The sequence below is a fragment of the Mandrillus leucophaeus genome, unplaced genomic scaffold (assembly GCF_000951045.1).
Source record: "Mandrillus leucophaeus isolate KB7577 unplaced genomic scaffold, Mleu.le_1.0 Scaffold798, whole genome shotgun sequence".
Classification (NCBI taxonomy): Eukaryota; Metazoa; Chordata; class Mammalia; order Primates; family Cercopithecidae; genus Mandrillus; species Mandrillus leucophaeus.
The window spans coordinates 539,356-553,928 of record NW_012108674.1 but is presented as its reverse complement, the minus strand read 5'-3'; the positions used below and the strand labels follow the sequence as shown (position 1 = coordinate 553,928).

The 14,573-nt window shown below is 38.6% G+C and overlaps 1 protein-coding gene across 2 annotated transcripts in view; it reads right to left on the bottom strand.

Annotated features, from left to right (window-relative positions):
• Positions 1–14,573, bottom strand: part of SEMA6D (sema domain, transmembrane domain (TM), and cytoplasmic domain, (semaphorin) 6D) — a 585,322-nt gene that overhangs the window by 162,098 nt on the left and 408,651 nt on the right. For both annotated transcript variants that reach the window (XM_011967277.1, XM_011967274.1), the window contains one exon: positions 11,334–11,365. The gene's annotated coding sequence lies outside the window, so the exon portion shown is untranslated. The remainder of the gene's footprint in view (positions 1–11,333; positions 11,366–14,573) is intronic.

Genomic DNA, 14,573 nt, shown 5'->3' with positions numbered 1-14,573 from the left:
GTTCTGTCTTAGCCACCATGAGCCCTTAGGTTGGTCACCAAACTGCAGATTCAGTTCTTTTAAGGAGCCAATTACAAATCCAAACATGCAAATGGACAATGGTATGGCCTCAGGGGTAGCATAAAGGGCATTGTTTTTGTTATGAAATTTATACTCTGGAGACTAAATCGTTCTCTCCAGAACAACCATTCCTGTGCCTACCAATCAGCTTCAACTCCTAGCCAACTAATTCCACTTCATAGACATGATTATCTAAACTCAGGATAAAGCCAAGGAGCAGAAACTCACATCTCTCCTTTCTGTTCTTATTCATTTCCCCTTCATTCCCTCACACTCTATTTTCACCTGGCATCTTTATTTTTGCACCTTTTTCTCAATGCCACTGTTAAGCAGTTCTTACATGTATTTTCCATCGTGCACTGGCTCCACTTCAATGTGGCCACTTTGCTTCAGCTTAATCAAAACCACAGTCTCTCTGAAAACATAACTTTTGACGTTGATTTATTAACTTTCACTTTAGTGGCTCTTATGGGATGAGCTTTCCTTCCTTAGAAACTATTTAATGCTTTTTCTAGTGCTCCAGGACTGTGACATTTGCACTAATCCTTTATGTCTTAACTATCTGTAAACATTGTTCTAAGATTTATGTTTCTATACAAGGCCCCATTTTTTCTTTACCAAATTAAAGAAAATATGGACCTTCTAGAAAAATCTACAAGAAACATTCCCAGTAATTATGTCAGCCTACTGATGAGTATATTTTGTGTACTTTGTACATATAAACACACACACACACGTTCATCATATTGTTTGCAAAGTGCTATAATCTGGTTTTTCACTTAATGTTTTGGCTTGAGTATTTTTCCAAATCTTACAAAATTTTGACTATTTTCCCACTTTTAAAAAATGTATTGGAAAATCTTTTAATACATATGATAGCATGTTGTCATCACTCAATCACTATTAGACAACTAGGGTATAAAAAAGGCAAGGTATCTTGGAGCTGAAATGTAGACAAATGTAAAGACTGGTATCGGTAGCACAGATTCTGCAACTAAGTCCTAGACTCCTACATGTTTGTGTGTGCTTGTGTGCATGCATGTCTGTGAGAGAGTGTGTGTGTGTGTAGGAAGGTGGCGGCGGGTAGGCTAATCAATTATGTGCAACCTTGACTCAGGTGCCTTTGTGTTGCCTCCTTAGGCTGGGATTTCATATGTTCTCACTACTAGATGCTACCTACATTAGGAATGATGATAAAGTCTCAGTCATCTGTGTGCCATTTGCCATATAAAGACATATGCTCTGAGCATATCTACATGTTTTAAAATCTTTTTAACTGCCATATAACATATAGTCATTCCTTAAATAACTTAATCCACTTTGAAATGAGCTATAGGAGTATCTGTTTCCTTTCCTGTCCTGCTTTCTTTCATTCTGCTCTCTACTTTGGAAACAACCATGTTGGGCATTTCTGTAGCTTATTAACTATATTTTCAGCAGTGGAAAAACACGTAAGTGCCGGGAAAATTTCTTTTTTTAATATTTCAGCATAGAGTATTGCTACTTATATTAAGAGTTTGGAAGAAAAATGGTACCAAGAATAAATTATTATACTCTGTATGAGTGAGATATATCTAGGAAGGAAGCAGATGATGAAAGTGATTTCTTCAAAAGAGTGAAAAATGATAAATGTACACATGGTGGCGGGGGCGTTTGCCTCAGCTTCAGCCTGTTATTCTTCATCATTAAGGTTTAGACATGTCTGCAACTTTTCATCACACAGGTATTAAGGTATCATCACACAATGTATTCAAATAGAGCCCAGAGTTTTTCTTGAGGATGAGGAGATGTGGTTAAAGGTGAATCCACTGTTGGAATTCAAATAAAGCTGGGCATGTGTGTCGATCTTATGTGGTGGCTCAGTAGAAGTCTAATAGGGTTAGACTGTGGCACTAATTATCTTTCTGGGAAGAACCCACCCCAATGGAAGAGAGAGCCAGCGGAGATAATCTTGCTTATATACGTTTCCTAGGCACTGGTGAAGAGTAGGAAGTCAGCCTATGGCCTGTATCGTGAAACGTGGCTAGGTCCTGGAGGAAGAAAGGGCTAGAAGCAAAAACAGAACTTTTGTGTTAAACTGTGTAACTCACTGAGAGTCAAGAAATACTTCCTTAGGACCCCTCTTTAAACACAGAAGAAATCAATTCTCCTTACTCTATTGCAGGCTGCTGGACAGTCTGGATATCTTCAAAGCAGCCACCAGGAGATAATGACCAGGCTGGATCCAGCAGGAAGAAAGACAGGGTCATTAGGCAGAACAGAGCACACATGCAGTGCCTAATGGATGCTGCAAAAGGCAGCAGGGCTGCTGAAGCTGCAGGGGCAGTGGCAGGGAGTGGGAGAGGGTGTCCTTCCTGGTGGAGCCTCAAGTAAAGTAAATGCACGTGCTGAGAAAATTGCTTCTGAGTACACATGCGATATCACCTGGGAACGCCTAGCAGGACTGAGAGGGGCACATTTACAGTCATGGACTTCCTGCATGAGCAAGTAGGGGATAAGTCCAGGTTAATTGGGTTACGGGGATAAAGATTTAGTAAGCCTTTTGATTTACACGTCACATATATACGCTATTTTAGTGCAGAAAGACTTAAATTTTAAATACGTTTTAGAAGCAGTGAAGTTCAAAGGCCTCCTTTGGGGTCAATTAAGACCTGCATATATGTACCTTCAAAAGTTTAAGGGAGTTGCTCCTCAACTGAGGGGCAAGTTAAGCAAATACATACCTAAATAGGAAGAAAAAATCGGCCTCTGAAAAGTCTTCTGTTTTCTGCTTCTAAACTTGTAGACTCATATTTGTACATTACATCAAGCTCCAAACATGTAGGAACATGCTGGTCACAATAAACTAGTGAATACTGCCCCAAATATATATCTCAACATGGTTTTTCCACTGTAGAATGGTATACACACATCTCCTTCCCTCTGTATCTTCTTATTTCATTTACAAATGTTTTTATTAAGATCTACGTAATGGGCTACAATGGTAACCATACATGCAAAAGTTACAGCCAGAAACCCTATGGCTACTCCGTTCTTCTATTTGTGACACAATCTGTGTTATGGCACAACTAATGTGGCCGGTTAAATGTCCCAAGTCTGACAGTCAGTGAAAATTCATGATACAACATTAAGCCATTGCATCGAGTGTTTATGTAAGTTCAATGAATACAGGAAGAATGCATCACATTCTCACCTATAATGTTTTCTATAAATGTATGAACCAGAATCAAATATGTGAACACAGGCTAGACAAAAGCAGAGTGTTCTGTAACAATTCCTGGAGTAAAATGTGTTAATGCTTATTTTTATATAATTTATAGTTTGGTCCTGTAGGAAATTATTGGAAGTTACAATGACATGCAAAGGTAAAAGGATTCAACATTACAAATGTTCATTTAATTGTACCAGAAACAAGGTGCTGAAAGTATGATTTAAATATATATACTTCAGATGAATAAAATACGGATTTTGGGCAGAAGGAGATTGAATTATTATTGAATTTGGATCTAGAGAAAATATTATATAAGGATTATACATACATATATGATTTACACATAATATACTTTTATAAGCAATGACATATATATGTTCATACCCAAATATAGGAGGCGATTTGATGCTTATGAGTTCTTGAAACTGCTATTTAACCAGGAAGATAAATTATGAAGGGAATAATGAGGAAAAGCAAGAAAAGTAGCTATCCTCCACCGGATAATAGTTGGTAACTTTGCAATTTTAATGAAAATCTAGCAAATCAAGTATTGTATAACTGTTTTCTCCTCACCAAAAGAGGTAAGGAGGAAGCTCACTTTCTATTGTTGAAGTCTACAGATGAAAATTCCTCTGAAAGTAAAATCATCCCCAGTATATGTAATTAGTCTAGTTTTTGGTCATTAATAGTTCATTGAGGTTAATCTAGAAAATAGAATTGCCAGTGACAGAGGAGGAGGTAGAGAAGTTTATGAATCAGTAATCTATGGATTAAATATTTTTATATCTTTTAAATCATCTAAGGAAGTAAATTATCATCATGTTCCTTTAAGGAAATGGCAGAAAATTCAAGTCTACTCCCACTCAGCACACAAATAAACCATTCCACAATAATATTATCTTGACTGCAAAAAGAACGGTCTTTGTTTACATGTAAGCTGGAAAAATTTTAAATAATAATCTTGAGGATGGAGAATATACAGCACTCTCTTAGGTCAAATTATGACCACAGTTATAACAGACACTGCAAAAACCTTTGAAAGGGATAAGATAAGACAAAGAGAAATGACAGGAAAACAAAGTGGCCAGAGAAACGTTTGGCAGAAGCCCAGCATACTCCTGGCATCCTCTCCCTAGGCCTTTTGCCTGTCTGCAGAATTATCACTTATCTTCCACCAGCTTCTCTCTCTTTAAAGAAAGGCCAGTGTACTCCTTCCAATGCTTCATCAATACCTCACATGTCACAGAGTACAATGTAAATGGGCTAGAAGCCCATATTTCATGGTTCTCCAAAGCAGCTTCTTCTCATAAGAACAAGGTTACACATTTGCAAGATTTATAAAACAGAGGACTGCATCTTCATTAGGCCTGTACTGTTAAATGAAAATATTTTCTTAGACACACTGGCACTTTTCCCTTCAAGCCAATAATGCTCTCCTTCTCAAACTGTGTGTTTGTTTGTTTTAAATAAAAGATAAGTAGATATTTACCTAGCATGATAGAGGAAATACACACCAACTACTTGGTATAGTAGGCAAGTGGAAAGGGACAAGGATCCAGACGTTCTGAGTTACACGCTGCTGCTGCCACTAGCTTGCTTTGTTACTGGAGACAGTCATTAATCTTGATGAACCTCCATTTGTCTATCCATAAATTGAGAAAGTAGGAAATTTCTAAGGTTGCTTGTTAGTTATATGATCTGTGATCTAACCATATTGGTCAATTATAAAGTGTCATGCCAGAAATAACATTTTATGGGTCAATTAGAGTATGTGGTGACTGACTGGGGAAGTTATATATGATTTTAATAAACTCCTTTTTAAAAAGAAATGTAAGTTCTACAAATCACCTAAACATGTTCCTAGACCCTTGATCTCACCTTCACCAAAAGGTATCTGATGAGGTCCTTATCATAATTATCAAACAATTTTATCTGAGCCTTCTTAGGCTAGTTTCTAATTTGGCACAAGAAGGTTCAATGTCGATCATCTCCCTTGATTCTTGGGTTTCAAGGATGGGAAATCGGAGGTCATGGCACAATTCAGCAGCAGGAATATTAGTGCAGCCCAGGTTCTGTGGTTTGGGCCAGGCAGCTCTCCATTGCCAGTTTGAATGGGACACATATACCATTTTCAGGCCTTGAGAATTCCTGTGAGAATTTCAAGCAAGTTTTTGTTTCAACAGCTCACATGTGCAAGGGCCACCAAGAGTTTAGTAATGTAAATAGATAACATATCATCATTTAGCCAAGGAATCACATTATGAGCATATTCAAACCACATTCAAGGGGACACCAAATTTCCTTGAAACATCTGTAGATAAAGGAAGAAAAATCATGGTGGATGTGCAGCCAGCCTCCAACATGGGCTCCAATGATTCCTGCCTCTTGGCATTCAAGTCCTTATGCAGTTCCCGCCTACATTGTATTATAATTGGTCTTTGTGACCAAGAGAATACAGCAGAAGTGATGGCATGCCACTTCTGAAGCTAGGTCATAAAAGGTACTGGGGCTTTGTGATATAATAAGAAAGACATTCTATCTTTGTCCACAGTGCCTGGCTCGGAACTCCTAAAGCCCTGGGAACCCCTGTTCCCTCAAACCCCTGGACCACCACACAGAGAACTATCTCCAGGCCTGGACTTCCCCTGACTTGGGGACAGCCTTATACTCAGATCTCTCTCTGTTTTCAACTGGACTATCTTCTGTACAACCCAGAGAGCCCCATTCAAGTGTTTTGAGGACTGGTCTCCAAGGGGGAAGGGGAGGGGGGATGCCATTTAGGGTTATAGATTCCCCAACTCTGCCAGCTCTAACTGGGCCCTGAGTCGCTACTATGTAAATTAAATCTACCCTGCACCACCCCTCTCTATAAAAAAAAGTAGTAGGGTGATAGGAGCATATGTGTTCTAATGAGGTAACTCTTAGCAGGCCTCTAGATAGCTTCAGGATGGAGGCAGGTCATCAGGAAGACCAAGCCTTGATTAGAAGCTTAAAACTTTCAGCCCCAACCCCCAACCTCCAGGGAGGGAAAAGGGGTTAGAAATTGAGTTACTCATGAATGGTCAGTGATGTAATTAATTGCGCTTATTTAATAAAACCTCCATAAAAGCCCCTAAACAATGGCAGTTTGGAAGAGCTTCCGGGTTGGTAAACACGTGGAGGTGCACATGGAGAGTGCATAGAAGCCCCCAACCCCCATATCTTCTATGAATCTCTTCCATTTGGCTGTTCCTGAATTGTATCCTTTATAATAAACCTGTAATAGCAAGTAGAGTGCTTTCCTGAGTTCTGTGAGTAATTCTAGCAAATTACTGATCCTGGGCTGCCTGGTGGGGATCGGGGATGTGGTCAGGGAAATGTCTGAGTCGGGGAGGTGTTGTTTCCTGAAAGGTAGCCTAGACATTCCATTGGCAGCTGGCATCTGAAGTAGGAGCAGTCTTATGGGATTAAGCCCTTGACCCAGGGTGTCTGCACTAACTCTGGGAACTGGTATCAGAATTGAATAGAATTGTTGGACACCCAGTTGGTGTCTGAGCTGACTGGTGTGAGTAAAAGACTTTTGGATTTATTGCTTGTTCTCTTTTCCTATCTGATCCTTTCTCTCTGTCTCAGATCACTCATTGTGGAAGAAATCTGATGCCACGTCTTGAGGACACTCAAGTGGCCTATGGAGAGGCGAACATGTAAGGAATTGAACCTCCTAGTAATAGTTAATGAGAAGCAGAGGGCTCTGCCAACAGCCATGTTAATGAGCCCTTGGGGAAGTGGACCCTCCACTCCCAGCCCTGCATTCAGATGGCTGAGGTACCAACATCTTAGATTTGCCTCCTGAGAGACCTTGCACAAAACCGCTCTCAGATTCCTGACCCTCAGAAAGTATGTGAGACAGCACATGCTTGTTTTAAGCTCTAAAATTTCAGGGATATTGGTTACACAGCAGTAGATAACTATTACAGTGAGGCCAGGCACAGTGGCTCATGCCTGTAATCCCAGCACTTTGGGAGGCTGAGGCAGGCAGATCGCGAGGTCAGGAGATCGACACCATCCTGGCTAACACAGTGAAACCTTGTCTCTACTAAAAATACAAACAAACAAACAAAAAATTAGCCAGGCATGGTGGTGGTGGGCACCTGTAGTCCCAGCTAGTCGGGAGGCTGAGGCAGGAGAATGGCATGAATCCGGGTGGCGGAGCTTGCAGTGAGCTGAGATCGCACCACTGCACTCCAGCAAACTATTACAGTGAATAATTCCTTATAGCCACTCCATTTTACAGGCCTTGTCATAAAATCCACCAAGGATGGATCCTAGAGTTTTAAAAGAGAAAGAATCTAACAAATTACTCTCTGAATTTCAAACATAACAAATATTGTAACTATAACATATATTGTATGTTAATGAAAATTCTGAATATTTAAAATAGTTAATTCAATCTCATAAGGTTTCAAGTTTCAATATGTCTCCTGGACTATTTCTTCCATAATTTTAATTGAAGCTATTAGCATATCCCTGTTTAGTTTTCTTTAAATAAGTAGCGGAAGGATACCCACTTCTACCCGTAAGAAAAGAAATAGCTCAAGACTTTCCTGGCTCTATTTTTCTCTTAAGTTTATCTGACCGGATATATTCTAGAATCTTTTTAGGAATTGCATCCTGTAATAACAATTATGTGTTAAGGACTTTCTTTAAGTAAAGTTTTAGTCCACAAACTTGGATGTGCAAGGAATGTCTCTTTTCTTTATTTTTTAAAGTCAAATTAATTTGGTTTTTGATCTCTATCCTATCAGAAAGATAAGAAACTCAATTTCAGGCACTATGACACTGCCTCCTCTCCATCTCCCAGGGTCAGGCCATGGTCTTAGTCATTGCCAAGAGCATCACAGTGGGCCTCTGCCTCTGGTTCCTACCTGGGCCTTTCTATGCTCGTTATCTGATGCTGCAGCCTGACTTCTTCAAGACTAAGTTGGGCTGTATGCTTGCAATCGTGGGAGGAAAACAAAAGAGGGTATAAACACAATACAATGCCTCGACAAATCACTCTATCTCAGGGGGTCAGAAAATAAATTAAATGTTAGGAAAAACAGAAAAGAAGTAAGCAACATAGTGCCAGCCTTTAGGTTCTTAGACGCTCAAAAGGAAACAGAAAGAACAGAAACAACATACCAGGAAATAAAAGAGGGCATTTTAAGAAGCACCATTTAAATTGCAAGGGCTGCAGGAGTCAACAAAAGGAAGTAATTGGGGCGAGAGGGAGGGGACTTAATAATAATAATAATTATATATATTCCCTGAAATTTCTAAGGAATTTATAAAGTACAAGGGACTTTTTGCACATTCATAACTTCACCTTAGACACTCACAATGAAATTAAGTAAAATGGGGTTGGCGGGACAGATGGTAACATCTTCATATTACAGATGAGGAACTCGGACTCAGCTAGCTTTGGTGACTTGTTGAGAAAGTCAGAACCAGTTAGTCGTGGAATATAAAATTGAGCTCGGCTCTCTTCCTACCTAGTCTTTTCTCCACTCCACTCCCACACTTCAGTGACATTTGCTTTCCTGAAGGAGGTAAGTTCTAAAGCAGGATTGGAAGTTCCTATAGGGACAAAGAGAAAAGGCAACCACGAGTGGCAAGGAGTGTGTGAGGCATGAAAAACACATACGAAGAAATGGAGACAGGCAGAAAGTCCCAGCTACAGGACAGAAAAGCCAGGGTGTGGGCTTCTGAGAGATGATGCTGAGTGGTGAGTGGTGACTAAGGGAGCCATTGACATCAGATTGTAAATTCTCCCCTCCTACCCCCTGATGAAGAAGTTTATCTCCTATATCTCTTTATATATGAAAAACCATAAAGAATACACCAGTATCTTCACATAGTGTATCATGTAATGAAAGCATATGCCATCTCACTTGGGCCCTTTATCAGTCTTAGTCACAGTGCCCAGTAGCGTTCCCACTTCTCATTCTCTGAATTCTGTTATCCAAAGCTTATCCTCTTGCCTGGACTATAGAGACAGAGATGAAATCTTTGAGAAGTGCATCCTATCCACTTGTCATTATACCTCTGTAATTCTTGGTGATGTTCCACGTTACCTCCCACACTGACCCTGTGCAAACCAGTGCAAGAGTTTCAGGGGTAAGGGACTGTTATTTGAGCCAACTTCCTCCATCTTGCAAAGGCAGGGCTGGAGCTCAGGAGATGGTATTTTGCATCGTTACAACTGGAACAAGATGAAAGGTCTCTGAAGGAATAATGAGATCCAGGCTTGATTCAGGACGAGAGGCCAGATGGGAACAGTAGAGCATTGGGATGTTGTGATGCTGGGGTAACCTTTCCATAATGATGTTGTGTGGCCTGAAGTTTGATGCTGAGAATCTACAGTGATTTCTGGCTTAGAAATAAGAAATTGACCAGTAAATGAAAAAAAAAAAAAAAAAAAAAAAAAAAGCCTATCTATATCCAATCTCTCCCCACCAATCCCCTCTCCCAACATTGTTATCTATTTGTATACGCAACAGTATTTTAGCAAATGAAAATTCTCAAAATTCTAATCACATCCTTATCCCAAAGCCTGGATTTAGTCAGAAAGCTTTATGGTGCTTCTGACTCAGTAGAGTTAGTTATCCTGTTTAATTGGATTGACGGTGACAATTGTAATTACCTTAGATGAGATTGCCTCTAATGTAATTATACTTCCTTCATCAGCATGAGCTGGACTTGTGGAATACATACAGATGATGCCTCCAATTACTGAGAGGTTAAGAAGAGCATTATATTGCCTCACAAATCCTGTTTGTTACTGTATAGACTTGTAAAAATTATGGAAGAAACTGAAGGAATTACTCCTCTAAAGCAGGTTTGTGATCCAAATATGTTTCTGTTTCATAGAGTAAGATGACTACATTCCAGAACTATATTTTTGTTTAAATAAAAAATATATTTTAAGAACTCAGTATGGGGGTAGCAATAGTAAATCTGATATTTTATTATTTTGTTTCTGCTTATTATGTACAGTGACTGCATGTAAAAGACGTTTTTAAAAAGCATACAATACATAATGCAGTTTAACTTGACTTTTTCCATGATCTGAAAACTTACAGTCTCTAGAATTAACATAGGAAATAATAGGAGATAACTTTAAAATACTAGTCTTTATGAGTAGATGGACCTATAATTAATATCTAGGAAGCCAGAGGCTCTACTACAATGATAGCTTTCTCTATTTTCCAATTAACACATGGAGAACTTTAAAATTTTCAGTTGGAAGCCCAGCCTCTCAACAGGACATGTCTGCCAAACGTATTGCAAACACATGTAGTTTAGGAGAAAAGGCACATACTACAAATCCACCCCAACCTTATTAGCTTTAGCATTGCTCTCCTTAAAAATAGAGCTGCTTACAGGTTTTTCCTTCTGAAGCATATGAAACATAGAACTTGGAAATGTGCCCTTTTGAAAACTTATTCCTGTATTCACAAACCAGATGGTGCACATCAGATGCATTCTGATTTTCTAATGAAATAAAAAAGGATCCCTATTATGTTATTTAATATGATTAGCACATCTTCAATTGCTAATTTTTACAGATACTCCTGGAGAGTTAAACAACTTGGCGAATACTCTCCTGCTGGAGTTGGACAGGAAGGCCTCACCAAAGCTGAAAGGTTAGGGCTGTGCTGGGGGCACTTGGCTTTCTAATTCTTCCAAAATAGGCTTTGGAGAGGTGCAAGGCCTTGCCACAGCTGCTCACAAAGAAACCTTCTTCTGTCTTTGAACATCAGAGACAAAGAGTCTGCTGTATCATAAAAGGGCTGACTGGGCAAGAAAAAGATACACACACACACACTGTCTCTCTCATTCTCTCTCTCTCAATTTCTGTTAAGTCCAGTACTTAGTCAAGCAATATTCATAGCATGCTCACATCACTAACATCACCAGTAAACTCTAATTCTGAGCACCATTTGAATGTCTCACTCATGACATACAGCAAAAACTTATCTAAAACCAATAACAATTTGCTGGATTTTGCCAACAAATTGGAGAATGGTATAATGTTGTTTACCTTGAAAAAGGTTGGCTTGTCTGGTCAAAAACCTGAAAAAAGAAAAGAAGAGAGAAATGGATTGATTTTTTCTATTACTTCTGACCTTTAAAACCACAATACTGAGTTAAACATAGTTGTGGTGTGCTTATTAATTTAGTAAATCAGATTGTCATTCTCTAATTTTATGTATCTCTTGCTTGAAGTAATAATGGCTTCAGCTAAGTTGGATTCTAACCTGAATCCAATTTCTCTATTGATTTCCACTATTAGTTAGGAATATGTTCAGCTGAGGAAAAGCATCCACCAGAAGACCAGAGTAAAACACCATGGTAGGCTAGACACTGTGCTTGTGAAACATCTGTTTTTTTTTGTTGTTGTTGCTGTTGTTGTTGTTAAACTTTTAAAACTGGAAGATCTCTGGTCAGCTATGTCTTATTTTATCTTCTTCTACAGATAAGAGAAACATTTCTTTGGGCTGAGACAGCTGTTTCATGAAATGCAACATCATATCTCATTTTTCTTCATGAACTTCTCTCATTTAACCATTAGGCTGGAACAACACATATTACCAATAGGTTCAGTCGTATAACACTCAGAACCTGGAAATAACAAGTTGGGAGTTTCAGATCCTACAAAATAAATCAGTTACTCCATCAATTCTATAATATAAGGCAAAGAATCTGAAAATTTAAGGAAGATACTTTGAACAACACTGTGCAAAAGCTATTGCTGAGTTAGGTATTCAGTTAAGCCAGACACCACGCCTGGTTCTCAGTTTGTTTTGCAAAAGCATTTATTCTACATTTCAAATATGCACATGTTCCAACTTGGGCTAGAAAGACTTAACTAAAAATAACACCACTATCACCAAGTGATGCTATGGTTGACCAATACTCCAGGATTTGAAAAAAAAATTCCCCAAATGGTACAAATTCCCCAAATGCTACAAATTCCCTGGGAACTGGAAGCTTTTCCTCTCCTTAAGGTGAAAGTCTGCTTCTCCTCTTGGTGTTTTACCATTAAAAAAAGAAAGTATTTAGCAAACAACTAGCAGATCCATCAAAAGGTTAGGATTCTTTTTATTTTAGTGCTCTTTCTTAATGGGCAAAAATTGATTGATTAGTTCACCTGGAATGTTCTTAGCCTTAGGGCAGAAAAAGAGCTTTGTATGCATTAGTGGACTGGATTTATAAAAGAAAAAAGTCCACATTCAAGAATACAGAGAACTTCAAAAATAGAAGAAAATAGAAACAAGAAAAACAAGGTCTGGAAGCATATTAAAATTCTTGTATTCATTAAAAATCAAATGACTGTGTTTTTAGTTGTATTGAGTTATCATATGTGTACTGGATCTTTGCCTTAGCTCCAAATGTACTCGTATTATCTCTAAATCCATTTGGATAGTTTATACAGTGAACCCTGGAATCACCTTTGTTTCTCCAAACTCCATCTACTTTTTGAGAAAAAAAAAAGCTTAAGGCAGATCTTTCCCCATTAGATCTCCAGCCTCTCTGTTGCTCCCTTCCCCTACTTGTTGGCGAAACTACTTTCTGGAAGAGGCTTTTCTTAGGCGAAGTTTGTTTACCTTTCAGACAAGACAAGGGGTGAAACAGAGGAGCAGCGACCTCCTTGCCATTGATTAGAATGCAGTGAGGGGAGCTACCAGAACGCAGAGGTATTAATCTCCTGTTACTCTGATGTTACCTCAGACCCTCGTCTACTATTTATTTGGCTATACTCCCAGCACAGTGATTTACATCTTGGAGGAAGTGGTATTTAAATGTGTGTGCATGAGATTCTGTTGGGGAGTTTGTTAACAACGCAGATTCCTGAGCTCTAGCCTGCTCTATGAAATCTGCGTCCCTAGAGGATTAGCACCCAGGAATGTTCATCGATAAGCTTTTCCAGCGAGTATGATTTGGTAGGTGGTCTCACGACCACATTTTTGGAAACAGACTTAGGATGACATGAAAAGTGACGTCAGGCTGTGCTAAGTGCCAAGCCTTGAGTGGAAAGGTGTTTTAAGTCGCTATCTTATCTCAGAGTACATACTCAATAAATATTTAAATTTGAGAAAACAGTATTTAATATATAAGTAAAATCTGTTTATTATTTGCTATTGTTTATCGTTTCCACACAGATATCTGATCTGCCTTAAGCATCATTTGCCTTGGTGATCTGTCAATTACTGAAAAAGGGAGAAAGCTTAGGTGATATACACTCTAATTAATGTGGCCCTCATATACTGTTTAAGTAAGTAATAGAATCCTTACCACTTATAGCTGGAAAGACTTTTTAAAAATGTAGCCCAAGCTTTTTAATTTTTTCAGGTGCAGACGCTTTAATGCAGAGAGATGAACTAACGTAGGAATTATTTTGTACAGGGGGGTGATCTGAAATATTAATGGGCTATTTCAACCATCAGCTTGAATAATTCAAAGGTGTCTGCTTAATTGTTGTGCTTTCCCAGCTCATATGAAAACATCCACAAAGAGAACTATGTAAGTAAATACAATTAATCCTAATCAATCATGTACTGTCTTGGATTTCCCTAGAATCAAAACACTGAAATGGACACATGACATCCTGCTGGTCCTAATTTTCCACCAATTCATGAAACACTTCATGCTTTGCTTGGGACAGCATGAACCTTTCAACCTCCAATTATATTAATATTTTGAAGGCACTGAAGTGCCCAAATATGTGACATGAAGTCCTTGAGTGTGGAATGGCCTTTTCCAATAGACATACAGTTTGCATAAATGGAAGTGAACACAATATTATCACCCCTTGAGATTTCCTGGTTTTGGAACAAAGAGGTGGTGATGCTGGATGCTTTACAGTATAATCTCCTTTTAGAGATTCTTAGTGCACAACATTATAAATTCAGAGTTCTTTTGAAATAAAGAAAAATGTTACCTTTATTTCATCCATCATTTTAAAAAGTTATTTACCCTAGGAAACACTGAACAGAGTGATCTTTTTTAAACTTAGTTTTTTAAATTTAATTTAATTTTTTGACACATTATAATTGCATAGAATTATGGGGGTACACAGTGATGTTATTTTATATATTTTTTATATATATATACACACACACACACACACACACGAATGATGTGGAATGATTGAAACAAGCTAATTTCATATCCATCAACTTAAATAGTTATCATTTATTCCTGCTGTCTAACTGCAACTTTCTGCCCTTTGACCGACATCTTTCTCGTTCCCCAAACTCCCCACCCCCAGCCTCCAGTA